This window comes from Zonotrichia albicollis, chromosome 10, assembly GCF_047830755.1.
Source record: "Zonotrichia albicollis isolate bZonAlb1 chromosome 10, bZonAlb1.hap1, whole genome shotgun sequence".
Taxonomy (NCBI): domain Eukaryota; kingdom Metazoa; phylum Chordata; class Aves; order Passeriformes; family Passerellidae; genus Zonotrichia; species Zonotrichia albicollis.
The window spans coordinates 1,145,494-1,159,402 of record NC_133828.1 but is presented as its reverse complement, the minus strand read 5'-3'; the positions used below and the strand labels follow the sequence as shown (position 1 = coordinate 1,159,402).

Here is a 13,909-nt window from a genome sequence, read left to right as displayed (position 1 = left end):
TGGAAGTGTCCAAGGCCGGGTTGGAGCAGCCTGGGACAGTGGGAAGTGTCCAGGGGTGCATGGAATAGGATTTAGGGTTCATTCCCAACCCATTCCATGTTCTGGGATTGGTGGCAGCGATGACTTTGGGATGCTCTGAGGTCCCACAGCTGCTCTGGGGTGAGTCAGGCACCCCAATCCCCTCAGGAATCCCCTCCTGCTCCACTGGGACAGGTCTAGATAAAATGATAATCCCGAGGTGCAGAGATGAATGGACCCTGAGCCAGGAGCAGCAATTTTCCTGCTGAGCTTTGCTCTGCTCGTTCAGATATTGATCTGTGGCTGCAGGCCCTCCCCCAGGACACAGCTCCGGGATAAATAACCCGGGACAGGCAGCACTGATTGTGATTTAGGAGCCGGGGTTTCTCCATCCTCCTGCTCTCTGTGCCCCGGGTTTGGCTCCCCAGGGGCTGGAATTGGGCACGTGTGGGGCTGGCTGTGGCTTCTGGATGGTTTTGGGATCGGTGTAACCAGGAATAAGAATGTTTAGATTGTTGGAAATAGAATGTCTGATTGTTAGAAATAGAGTGTTTAAATTGAAAATATGTTGTGAGTGCTAGGGCAGTAAAGATCAGGGAATCAGGATCATGGATTGGGTTGGAAGGGACCTTAAATCCCACCCAGTGCCACCCCTGCCATGGCAGGGACACTCCCACTGTCCCACAAGCCCTGTTCCAGCCTGGCCTGGGATATTCCCAGGGATCCAGGGGCTGCCACAGCTGCTCTGGGCATTCCAGCCCAGCATCCCTATGGGTGATCCATCCCTATTCCCTTTTTATCCCACAGCATTACTCTTCCCGTATTTTTTCCCGTGGTGCTGAGCACATTCCCAGTGTCCCTCTGGAGCCTCTCCTGTTCCTCTTTGTGCTGCAGACACTTCAAATTCCCGGGGCAGGGAGCTGGGGGTGGGATTTCCCCAGTGGAACATTGCTGACTCCGTGTTCAGAGCTCTGTGTGATGGAGGAGCTGGGATTTAGATTTAATATTGCCCACGATTTCCTTGCCCGTGGCTGCTGCTCAGCAGCCAGACACAGGCAGGGCTGGGAAAATAGGAAAAATTCTTGGGAAACTCAGAAAAATTCATGGAAAACTCAGAAAAATTCATGGAGTGCTTTGTGCCAAGGACCACTGCCAGGAAAAAAAAAAAAAAAAAAAAAAAAGGAGATTTCCCCTTTTATTTTATTTTTATTTTTTTTTTAGCTGGGAGAGGTTACAAGTTTAAAAGCTGCATGCCTGGAGTTGTGGCCTGGTCCATGATGCCTGTGGAAGCATCCCAGGTTTGCACTGTAGGTGGGATATTGGGAAGGGGTTTCTGGCTCTGAGGATGCTGAAGCCCTGGGATAGAATTCCCAGGGAAGCTGTGGCTGCCCCTGGATCCCTGGAATTGTCCAAGGCCGGGCTGGAGCAGCCTGGGATGGTGGGAGGTGTCCCTGCCATGGCAGGGGTGCTGTGGGATGGGATTTGGGATCCATGGCAGGGGATGGGATTTGGGATCCTTCCCACCCAGCCCACGCTGGGGTCGATGTCCGTGTGTCTGTCCCCCCACAGGAAGGTTTCTGCAGGAGCAGCGCTTGGGCAATGCCGTTCCCTGGCTGCCGAGCTCACCTGGTAATTAATTCATCAGCAGAACCGCCTGGAATTAGAGCCGTGCTCCGAGAGAGAGGCTCCTAATTGGGAGTTAATGGCTCATTAGAGCTGAGCAGATCAGCCTGAGCACCCCGACAACACAAACAAAGCAATTAATGATGTTCAGGGAGTGGCTCCGCCTTTCCGGCGCTGCTGCTGCCCTGCGAGCAGAGAGGTGCTGTGAGTCTGGGGGTGCTGCTGCCGAGGGAATTCCCTTTGGAATGTCCTTTGGGGTGTGGGAGGGCTGGGATGGTGCGGTGGCTGTGGCTTCCTGCTCTGGGGCTTGTTCATCCCAAGCTGGGCACCTGGGAACGATGGGATTGGAAAATGATGGGGGAATGAGCAGCAGGGGCTGCTACCCAGAGAGCTTTAAGAAGGTAAATCACAGAATTTCGGGCTGGGTTGGGTGGGAAGGGACCTTAGAGCCCATCCCTGACCCTTCCCACTGTCCCAGGGTGCTCCAAGTGCTGTCCAGCCTGGCCTTGGACACTTCCAGAGAGGAAAAGGGGCTCCAGGAGAGCTGGAAATGACAGGGCACAGGGAATGGCTCCCACTGCCAGAGGGCAGGGATGGATGGGATGTTGGGAATTCCTGGCTGGGAGGGCTGGATGCCCTGGCACAGGTTATTCCATGGATGGCTCTGGATCCCTGGCAGTGCCCAGTGCCAGCTGGAGCAGCCTGGGACAGTGGAAAGTGCCCCTGCCACGGCAATGGGATGGGATTTAAGGTCCCTTCCCACCCAAACCAGGACCCTGGGAAGGAGTGGCAGCACCTCTGCAGCCCACCAGGATTTTTCCTGGAAGCAAAGCAGTGCCCTGAGACCTGGGATGGGAAAAGGCAAAGAGCCCCAGCCAGAACTGCCGGTGTCATAAACACCAAACGCTTCTGAAACCTGCAGGAAATAAAAGGCATCGTTTTCCCTAAAATGGCAAAAATGCTCCAGACTTAGAGGCTTTAAAGCCAGCCTGGGGAGAGCTAAATCAGCACGATGGGCATGGCAGGCAAGGCTGGGATGTAAAATTAGAAACCCCTGGCAGGCATGTGGGTATTTGTGCAGCTCGGGCTGGGATGTGGCAGATTGATCCTCCTGGGAATAACTGAAATCACATCCCTGGAATGGGGGCCCTAATTAACCTGCCTGATTGTGGGGTGGGATCGGGATCAGATTGATCCTCCTGGGAATACCTGCTGGATGGTATCATATCCCCAGGAATGGGGGCCCTAGTTAATGCAGGATGGGTTTGGGATCAGATTGATCCTCCTGGGAATGATGAGCTGCTGCATGACATCACATCCCCAGGGACAGGGGCCCTAATTAACCCCCCTGACTGGGGATCAGATTGATCCTCCTGGGAATAACAAGCCTGCTGGATGACATCACATCCCCAGGAATGGGGGCCCTAATTAACCCCCTGACTGCAGGATGGGGTCGGGATCATCTCCCTCCCTCCCTCCCTCCTGCAGGAAATGATCTCCCTGTGCCACCTTCGGATTTAAACTATGGGGAGGGAGCAGCATCCACCCCCTCTGAGCCTCCTCTTCCTCTGCTGCAGCAAGTGTGGGGCCTGTGGGATTTGAGGATTTGGGGATTCTTGTCCCAGGTACTCTGGGATGTGGGATGTTCCTCGGGAGAGGTGTGAGGATGCTGAGGATGGAGGCGCAGCTGGGAGATGCTGAGCACCTGGGTCACCTGGAGGGGCAGGAGAATGTGTCACAAAAGGGGAGAATCCAGCATGGAGTTGCTGAGGGTGTGGAGGTGCTGTTGGGGAATTTTTTCCTAGGGGAAAAGGATTTCTAGGTTTTCAATTTGGGGAGATCCCAGCGAGATCTCTGCTCACTGCAGGGGAATGGGGAACTGCCCCATCCCTGGGAGTGCTCCAGGCCAGGCTGGAGCAACCTGGGATAGAGGGAGGTGTCCCTGCCTGTGGCAGGGTGTGGGATGGGATGGGATTTTCTGTCCTTCCCTCCCCAAACCACCCTGGGAGTCTGTCATTCCGTGATATTTGCATATATTTGTATATCTATGGCCCAGCAAGGAGCGTGTGGATTCCTGAAGAGCCTCTTGCAGCCCCAAATCCCAGCTGGCAGGGCTGACAGGGCTGATCCTCCCTTTCCAGGGAGCCTGTGTGCTCCTGCTGCCAGGCAGGGAGTGTTTGCCAGCCCCTTGTGCCAGCTGTGTGCCACAATCCGTGTTTAGCTCACAGATGTGGTGTTCCAGCTGTGCACACTCTGAGGTGCAGGACAGGAGCTGTTCCAGCTGTGCTGAGGTGCAGGACAGGAGCTGTTCCAGCTGTGCACGGGGCTGAGGTGCAGGACTGGGCACAGAAGGATCCCTCAGAATAGGAGTTTGGGGTTGGCAGGGCTGGTGATCTCCTTTGGGGATCATCCCCTGCATCCAGCCCTGGGAACATGGGAGTGCAATCTGTGTTCTCCAGGAGTTTTGAGTATTGGGTTGGATTTATAAATATTGGGTTTAAGTATGAGGGGATGCTGATGTTTGCATGGAATTGTGGAGTATCAGAGCTGGAGGGAGCCATAGGATCATGGATCCAAGCCCTGGTCCTGCACAGACACCCCAAAATCCCACCCTGGGCATCCCTGGAGTGCTGTCCAGACCCTCTGGGGGAAGAGCCTTGCTCTAAATCCATCCCAGCCCCTCTGGCACAGCTCTGGATGTTTTCCCTCTCCCATGATGGGTCTGGGGGGGTCTCCCCTTGAATTCCTTGGCCAAGCTGAGGCTGCAGGAGAGGAGCAGGAATCACAGAGCAGCTGTGTTGGAAACAGTTCTGGGCGCGAATTGATGGCCTCAAAATGCTCAGTGTTTTAAGAGACTCAACAAATCAATCCCTGTGTTAAACCAGCAGCACTAAATCCTAAAGGTTATTCCCAAACACAGCTCCTTCTGTAAACCATGGAATCTCAGACTGGTTTGGGTGGGAAGGGACCCTAAACTCACCCTGCAGGGGCACCTTCCCCTATCCCAGGGTGCTCCAAGCCCCATCAACCCTGGACACCTCCAGGGATGGGGATTCCACTCCTTCTTTGGACGATCAGAGGCAGATGATCCCTCTCTGTACCAGCCCTGACGTGGATACAGATTATTTTCAGCTCAGAAAGTGGCTGCTGACTTTGTGTGCTATTTCAATCAGTCTCCCAGCCATCCCTTTTCCATGGGGTGGCTGCAGGCAGGGATGCTGGCATGGAGCAGGTCTCCCTCTGGGGATCATCCCCAGGCCCTGGAGCCCAGGAGTGCTCTGCCTGTGTGGCCCTGTGTCCACCCCAGTAAATTGTGCCTTTCCACGTGAGGAGAGCTGGATTTTCCATGCAGGAAGGCGTCTCTGGATCCCTCGGGGTGTTTTTGGGGCTGCAGAGGGAAGCTCTATTCTGGTGCTGAGCCCATATGGCCGGGTGGGTGTTTGAGGAGTGGCTGTGAGAGGGGAGGGAGGGCTGGGCTCAGCCTCACTATGCAAATGTTCTCGTCTGGAGAGCAGAAATTATTGTAAATATCTTTTTTAATTTTTCCCTTTTCTCACTGATCCCCAGACTTGCCTCAGGTGTTGCTCTGACCTCCACCAGTCTCCTGGGATTTAACAGAACATTCCTTTCTCCCCCTGGCTCTTCCCCACCATTCCCAACATCGAGCTACAAATGAATCCCCTCATTTCCAGCTGCACCCAAATTCCATGAAAAGCAGAACCAGAGTTTTTTTTTGTTTTTTTTTTAGGAAAATCCCTGTCAGACCATGGAGTCCAACCATTCCCAGTCTGCCCAGGCCACCACTGCCCCTGTCCCCACATCCACAGGGCTTTGGAATTCCTCCAGGGATGGGGGCTGCCAGGCTGGACAGCCCTTTCCATGAAGGAGTGTTTTCCTGGCACAGATTCCCAGAGCAGCTGTGGCTGTCCCTGGATCCCTGGAATTGTCCCAGCCAGGTTGGATGGGGCTTGGAGCTGCCTGGGACAGTGGAAGGTGTTCCCTGCCAGGTGGAATGGGATGATCCTTAATTTCTGTTCCAACCCAAACCAGTCTGGAATTCTCTGTTCAGCATAAGGAATGTTTCCATGCTGTCAGGAAAAGTCTGGGAATACTTGGGGCTGGTGGGAGCTCTGGAGAGCATCCACTGTGTTTTTCCAGGGCGTGGATGGGCAATTCCAGCTTTTATCCAAACCCCACTTTGCCCATGTCCCCAGCTGCCTGGGACTACCCCCACCCCAGGAGAGGGGTGTGACAGGGTTCACAGGGGTTCTTGGATGAGGCAAGAGATGAGAATGTTGACTCTATGTTCAGAAGGCTTGATTTATTATTTTAATATATATATATATATATATATATATATATATATATATATATATATTACATTATGGCTATACTAGAAAGAAATAGAAGGAAAGGTTTCTTCTTAAGGCTAGCTAAGAATAGAAAAGAATGAATAACAAAGGTCTGTGTCTTGGACAGAGAGTCCAAGCTATCTGGTCTGTGGTTGGCCATTAACTGTAAACATTCAAGATGGCCCAATCAAAAATCTACCTGTTGCATTCCACAGCAGCAGATAACCATTGTTTACATTTTGTTTTTGAGGCCTCTCAGCTTCTCAGAAGGGAAAATCCTAAAGAAAAGGATTTTCACAAAAAGATGTCTGCGGCAGAGGGGATCCATTCCCATTCCCATCCCATCCCCATCCCATCCCCATCCCATCCCCATCCCATCCCCATCCCATCCCCGTCCCATCCCCGTCCCATCCCCGTCCCATCCCCGTCCCATCCCCGTCCCATCCCCGTCCCATCCCCGTCCCATCCCCTTCCCATCCCCTTCCCATCCCCTTCCCATCCCCTTCCCATCCCCTTCCCTTCCCATCCCATCCCATCCCATCCCATCCCATCCCATCCCATCCCATCCCATCCCATTCCCATTCCCATTCCCATTCCCATTCCCATTCCCATTCCCATTCCCATTCCCATCCCATCCCATCCCATCCCATCCCATCCCTCTCCCTGCCCTTGCTCCCAGCAGGAGCTGCGTGGGGCAGGCAGGGAAGTGCTGCCCTGCTGGCGCTGCTGAGTCAGTGCCAGGCGGGTGGGAGGCAGTGATGCAGGCCTGGGAGGGTGGCAGATGGCTCTGGGAGCGGAGCCTGCTCCCAGGCAGGAGCTGCAGGGGCTGGGCCCTGACGCATCCCAGCCGCGGGGAGCGGGAGCGCAGCCTGGGGTTGGGATTAAAAACAAAATCTAATCAGGAGAGGCTAAAAATAGCAGGGCAGATTTCTCAGCCAGGATTAATTATTGCGTGGAATGTGTGTTATTGCAGGGAATGTCTGATCCAGATAACTGCTCCTGCCTCTGCTTTTCCAAAGGGATGGACAGCCCTGCTCCAGGCCTGGAAACTGCCAAACTTTCATTTTCCCCTCTTTTTTTGGTACAGAAAAAAGGTTCCCGACCTGCCAGCAGCATGTTGCATCCCTGGATGTGGGGGCAGGAGCAGGACATGCTTTCCTGTGCTGCTTCCATGGGATTTTGGAAACCTGCCGTGATTTGGGCTAAGGATGGTGCTGGCAAACACCAGGATGAGCTGCTGAGGGTGCCAGGGAAATCTGGGGGTGTGAGGATCAAAAAGTGCCCCTGGAAGAGGCCTGGCTGATAAGGAGCATACCTTTGGTGTCATGGCTCTGTTTAAATGTCAGGAATGCTCCGTGAGGACAGTGGGAATAACGCAGGAGGTATTTATGGAATGGAGATAAACAGCGTGGCTGAACTGAGGAGCAGGGCAGGAGCCTGGATTGCTCCCCAGGGTGAGGAGAAATAAAGTGTTAGGGATAAATCATGTCTGACAGACAGGAGTGTGGTCTGGAGCCACGGGAGCATGGAATGGTTTGGGTTGGAAGGGATCTTGGAGATCATCTTAACTCCCTTTTTCCCACAGACTTCCTGTGTTAAATCTGTGTGTGTTGGAATTCCCAGGGATTCGAATTCCCAGAGCAGCTGGGGCTGCCCCTGGATCCCTGGAAGTGCCCAAGGCCAGGCTGGACGGGGCTTGGGATAATGGAAGGTGTCCCTACCCATGGGGTTGGAATTAATTGTCTTTAATCATCTTCCCAGCCAGATAATCCTGGGATTCTGTGGTATTTTCATGGATTCATAAAGGGTTTTTGTGGTTGGTACCTTTAGGACACATTTTGTGCCTTCCATTTCAGGAAATGCTGTATTTTTTTCTCTTTAACCAAAGTGGGTTTTTATGAAAAAATTGGCTCAGCATCCTTTCAGGGAGGATGCTGAGCAATTCCCAATGTCCCATCCATCCCTGCCCTCTGGCATTGGGAGCCATTCCCTGGCTCCTGTCCCTCCATCCCTTGTCCCCAGCCCCTCTCAGCTCTCCTGGAGCCCCTTCAGGCCCTGCCAGGGGCTCTGAGCTCTCCCTGAATCCTTCCCCTCTCCACAGGAATATTCCCAGCTCCCTGGCCAGGATTGCCAGAACATTCTGGAGCACTCCAAGCCATCACCACTGTAATCAGGGACCAGCCTTGTGCCGGTGCTGGGGAAATGTGAGTGCCAGAAATAGCTGCTGCTGCTGTTCCCAGGGAGCTGGAGGTGCTGGGGCTGCAGCCCCACGCTGTCTGTGCTGCTCAGGAGCCCTCCCAAAGGGCTGTGCCCTTCCCAGTCTGCCAGCTGAACTTCCATGGAGAATACAGGGGGACAGGGAGAGCCTGGGAGCTGAAACCCTGCTGGGTTTGGGGGCTGAGCCCCGTTGGCGTCCCCATTTTCTGGCTGATTGCAGATCTCAGCCATCTGTTGTGTTGTGAGGTCCCCAGGATCAGGTGAGAGATGAGAATTTAACTCCATGTTCTCAGAAGGCTGATTTATTATTCTATTCTATTCTATTTCTATTTCTATTTCTATTTCTATTTCTATTCTATTCTATTCTATTCTATTCTATTCTATTCTATTCTATTCTATTCTATTCTATTCTATTCTATTCTATTCTATTCCTGTACTAAAACTATAGTAAAGAAAGAGAAAGAACACATCAGAAAGCTAGAAAGGAATGAAAAATAAAAGCTCGTGACTGACCAGGGTCCTGACACAGCTGGACTGGGACTGGTCATTAATTAAGAACAATTCACATGGAACCAATCAAAGATGCACCTGTTGGTAAGCAACCTCCAGACCACGTTACAAAGCAATCAGGTAATTATTGTTTATGTTTCTTCATTTCTTTTCTGTGGCTTCTCAGCTTCTCAGGAGAAAAATCCTGGGCAAGGAAGATTTTTCAGAAAATATCGTGGTAACAATCTGTCACCGTTGCAGATGTGAACATCAGGATATCTTGTTTATCAGTTATCCCATTTATCAGTTTTCCTTAGCTAAATGGGATGAACCAGCTGCTGTCCCTGTGTTTGGGGTGAAGCTGTGCTGCCCCTGCATCCCTGGGATCATCCCAGGCCAGGCTGGACAGGGCTTGGAGCAGCCTGGGATGGTGTCCCTGCCCATGGCAGGGGTGGGATGAACCCTGATTTCTGATCCTTGATTTCCCCCATGACCCAGACCATCCCAAGATTCCCTAATTTCCCCTGCTCTCCTGGAAGAGCAGAGGTTGCTGTGGGAATCCTTTTCCCTGCTGCAGCAAATCCTCCCTCAGTCCTGCAAGAGCAAAGGGCAAGTGTTGTATGTCTCTGTATCAAGTCCCAATCAGGCTTTACTCTTCCCTTCATGGGCCTTACATTGCAGTTCTGAATTAGCTCAGTTATCAGAAATTCATCAAACTTTGCTGTGTGATTAATTTTTCACTGGTATTTTGGAGGTTTTACAGGTAAGGTGCAGGTTTAAGGCAGATCATCCCCCCAGAGTGCACATGGAAGAGCCCCTGACTCAGCTCTGGGGATTTTAACCTGCAGGGCAGAAGCTCTTCTAAGGAAAAAGGTAAAAACCTGACAAAAAGAAGGGTATTTGTGCCTTTTGGCCAGGAATTCCTGCTGGGGGTGCCTCTTCCTCCCAATGCTAGGACACAGAGATGCCCTTTTTGTGGCCGTTGGTATCCCGTGCTGTGAGTCGCTGTAATTCCCAATTAATTCCCTCTTTCCACTGATGAGAATGAACTTTTCCCCATTGGGAAGGACACCCGTGTGTCCCTGTGTCCAGCTAACTGCATTCCAACGGCTGAAGGTGACATTTCTGGCATTCCTTTGAAGAGAGAAAGAGCCAGGGAACCTCTGGGTGCCAGAACTGCTTCTGAGGCCTCTCCCAGGCCAGGGGGAAGCTGTTAAAAGCTGATTAATGATCCGTGATTTCCCAGGCAGTGGCCAAGCTCAGGGATCAAATGGGATAAATAACAGGGCTGGGATTCTTTTCAAGGCAATTTATGATGAGCTCTAGAAAACAGCCAGCTCCATCTGGGCCCTTTGGAAATTTGGAAATAATTGGAGGATTATTAGAGGGTGGAATTAGTCGAAGCATTTATTTACGGCTTTTTTTTTTTTGGCCTCCATCTGCCCCCTCATTAATCTGGGAAAGCAGCAATGAGCTGGGCTGACAGCAAGTCACAGAGTTGTGGAATGGCTTGGATTGGAAGGGAAATTAAGGATGATCCTTAATTGGATGGGTGGGACACCTTCCACCATCCCAGGTTGTCCAAGTGGCCTTGGACACTTTTAGGGATGGGGCAGCCACAGCTCCTCAGGGTTCCCCACATGCACAAAAAGCACTCCCTGGTTTTGAAGCAATGGAGAAGGGGTTTATTGGATATTTTGGGGTATTTCTGCTGGAATTGTTACACTTGCTCAGGTGGGATTTGTGTGCAGGCAGAGCTTTGCTGGTTCCCAGAGCCCTCGGTGAGGGGGGCTGAGCTGGGAGCAGGGAACAAAATGCTCCAAAGGCTTTTCCTTTGACAAACACTGCTTAATTCCATAATAAATAATTCCACTGCAGGCAGCTCCCAAGCTGGAGCTGGAAATTTATCCTGCAAATGGATATTAATTGTGGGGAGAACTTGGAGAGATGGGAGCGGGCCTGTGGTTGGGGTGGAGGCCTCAGAGCAGTGCAGGCCACAGGCCCTGCTGAGGGGAAACTCCTGAGGGGAAAAAGCTCAAAAAATGAAAACCCTTCCATGCCAATCGCAGGAATGGAACACTGGGAACCAGGAGGGAGGGATATCCATGAGGAAAATTCATGGAAAATAATCCTGGAGTGGTTATCAGAAGGGCTGGCAGAGGTGGGGAGCATGCAACTGATCCTGCTCTGTCTGTGGGAAAACGTGGAAATGTTCATGGATTTGGGGTTGGATGGAGCCCCTCTGCTCTGGGAGAGCTGGGAATGTTCCCCTGGAGCAGGGAAGGCTCCAGGCAGAGCTCAGAGCCCCTGCAGGGCCTGAAGGGGCTCCAGGAGAGCTGAGAGGGGCTGGGGACAAGGGATGGAGGGACAGGAGCCAGGGAATGGCTCCCAGTGCCAGAGGGCAGGGATGGGTGGGACACTGGGAATTGGGAATTCCTGGCTGGGCTGGGATTGTCAGAGCAGCTGTGGCTGCCCTGGATCCCTGGCAGTGCCCAAGGCCAGGCTGGATGGGGCTTGGAGCACCCTGGGATGGTAGAGGTGTCTCTGCCATGGCAGGGATGGGATGGTTTTGTTTTTAAAATCCCTTCCCACCCAAACCATTGTGGGGTTCTGTTGTTGCTGGAATACAAGTGTGGAACAGCAGAACAACAGTGAGAGCTCAGGGCTGGGGCTGAGGCGTTGCTGAGAGAACAGAACACAAAGGAAAAGCTGAAAAATGCAGCAGAGCTGGAAGAAAAGCTGGGAATTGATTTCTCGTCCTGGCCATGGTAGCGCCTCTCAGCACTGTCTGCTGGCTGACACGTATTCCCAAGGACGTTGGGAATATTGGCTGCTGCTCTTCACCCTGAGAGGCTCTTAAATAATTTGTGCCCTTGGGTTTGTTGGGAAGGAGATAAATGGGTCTGAAAGACAAATTATATTCCTGCAGATATTTTCCCCTCCAGCGAGCTGATGTGGGAATGAGACAGAATTTGTGGCTGATTTTTCCAAGATTCTGCTGATGAATTTTTCCATGGTAATAGTGGGTACAAAATTCCTCCTTGGAAAGCGTGCTGGCAGAGGCAGGACCATGGGGCAGGAGGTGGAAATAGCCCTTGGGACATTGCCATGGGATTGCCTGGGGTGGGAATGGGGATGCACAAGGGACAGGGCATGGGAATGCTGGTGCAGATGAGGATGGGGATTGGGATTGGAATTTGAATGGGAATTTGGGTGGGAATGGGAATGGGAATGCAGGTGGATGTTGATCTGGAGATATGGGTGCAGAAGGGGATGGGGATGGGAATGATGATGACAGGGGTGTGGATGCAGACTGGGATGGGAATTTGGATGGGAATGTGAGTGTGGATGGATCTGTGTCTGGAGATGTTGATACAGAAGGGGATGAGGATGGGGATGGGATGGGAATGCAGATGTGGATATGGAAATAGGTGTGAATGGGAATTGGGATAGGGATGAGGATGGGGATGGGATGGGAATGTTGGCAGGGATGGGAATGTAGATGTGGATATGAAAAGAGGTGTGAATGGGAATTGGGATAGGGATGGGAGTGCAGATGGGTCTGGAGATGCAGAAAGGGATGTGGATTCAGATGTGGATGGGGACACAGATGTGGAATGCCACATTCAGTCCCTGAGGAGGTCCCAGTCAGGGTCAGCGCTGAGGCTCAGGAGGGGAAGCTCTGGGATGTGCTGATGAAGCTGCTGCTGAGCAGCTGCAGAGCGAGGGGCGCAGCTGGAAGAGGAACTCACTCAAATTGCCATTTGTCTCAGAATTGCAGGTTTTTCCTAAGCCCTTTAGGAACAGGATTGCTTCCACTCCACTTCATAAACAGGAGCACCTGGGCTCTGGGTGAAAATTCACTGGGAAGTACAAAATGTGTCCTGGGTGAGGCCGTGGGGTGGCTCTGGCTGTGCTCCTGCAGATGTGAGGCCTCCCTGGCAATGGGAGCAGCATCCAATGCTAAAACCCCTGGATTCATATTTTCCTCCCAAGAGATAAAGTGGGCAACGGTTTTGTCTTGTGATCAGCAGCAAGACCAGCACTGATTCCATCAGCAGCAGCATGAGGTGGGATAAACTGGAATTTTCCTGGCTGTGTGTCACATTCCATCCCACTCCCCCCTGCTGCAGCCCCGCTGTTGTTTTTCCTGTGCCTTCCCAAGTTCCCTTCCTTTCCTCCTGGCTCCTGGTGAGCCAGGCAGGGGATGTGTTTGCAGAGGTGGATGGAGCTTCCTGAAATCCAAATGTCACATTTCCACTTGGCTGCGTGAGGAGCAAATGGCAGCGTAAATCTATTTGCAGATTTCTACAGAGAGTGGTTAAAAATAATAATAATAATAATAATAATAATAATAATAATGATGATGATGAAAAAAGCAGGATTTCTTCTGGAAGCCTCCAGCAATCCATGAGCATCATCTCCCTCTGATTCCCAGGGGTCACCAGGGTGGCCATTTCTGATGCTTGAGGGGACTTTTCTCCACGGTGGGAGGAAGAGGAAGGGCAGTATTTTTTGTGCCTCTTAGTCATGGATTTTATTCCCTGTTAATCTTTTGGAGCTGGATCCCAGCCTGGCAGTGATGGGTGTGGGAGCAGATTGCTGGTGAGGCCTTTGAGGAGGAATAAATGTATTTTGTAGGACTTGCTGATGTGTTGGAGTGTGCTGATGAGGGGCTGGTTTTGTGTGCATTCATGGATATGAGGAAAATGCGGAATGACTTAGGAAGACTTTAGGATCTGACAAGTCCCATTTGCCCTTACAGCTCCTGCTGCTGCAGTCCCAGGGTTCTCAGGTAGCCCTGATGTCCCTTTGGCAGCAGGACCTTCAGAAAGGGTCTGTAAATGTAGGTGGGAATTGCTCAGTTCTGCCCCTTGGGAATGATGAATTAACGCCTGTAGAATCCTAAAATCATGGAATCCTTAGGGTTGGAAAAGACCTTTAAGGACATCAAGTGGCCCACCTCCTGAGGTGCCACATCCACAGAGCTTTGAAATCCCTCCAGGGATGGGGACTCCACCACTGCCTTGGACAACCCTTCCCATGAAGGAATTTTCCCTAATATCCAACTAAACAAGGGCAGGCCAATGCTTTTTTTTTTTTTTTTTTTTAATACATTTAGACTCACAAAATCCATTTCATGGAATTGCTGAAGGATTTCTGTGCATCCCCAATTTCCTGGGACTGCTGGAAGCTTTTCCTCCTTTCTC

At 51.8% G+C, this 13,909-nt stretch overlaps 1 protein-coding gene and 1 long non-coding RNA gene across 2 annotated transcripts in view; both read left to right on the top strand.

The window, feature by feature from the left end:
* KCNJ3 (potassium inwardly rectifying channel subfamily J member 3) overlaps positions 1-13,909 on the top strand; it is a 32,274-nt gene that overhangs the window by 17,091 nt on the left and 1,274 nt on the right. The window lies entirely within an intron of this gene.
* On the top strand, positions 6,605-13,909 carry LOC141730402 (uncharacterized). Its single transcript, XR_012581856.1, has 3 exons — positions 6,605-8,470; positions 8,659-12,130; positions 12,220-13,909. It is a non-coding gene; the product is annotated as an uncharacterized LOC141730402 (long non-coding RNA).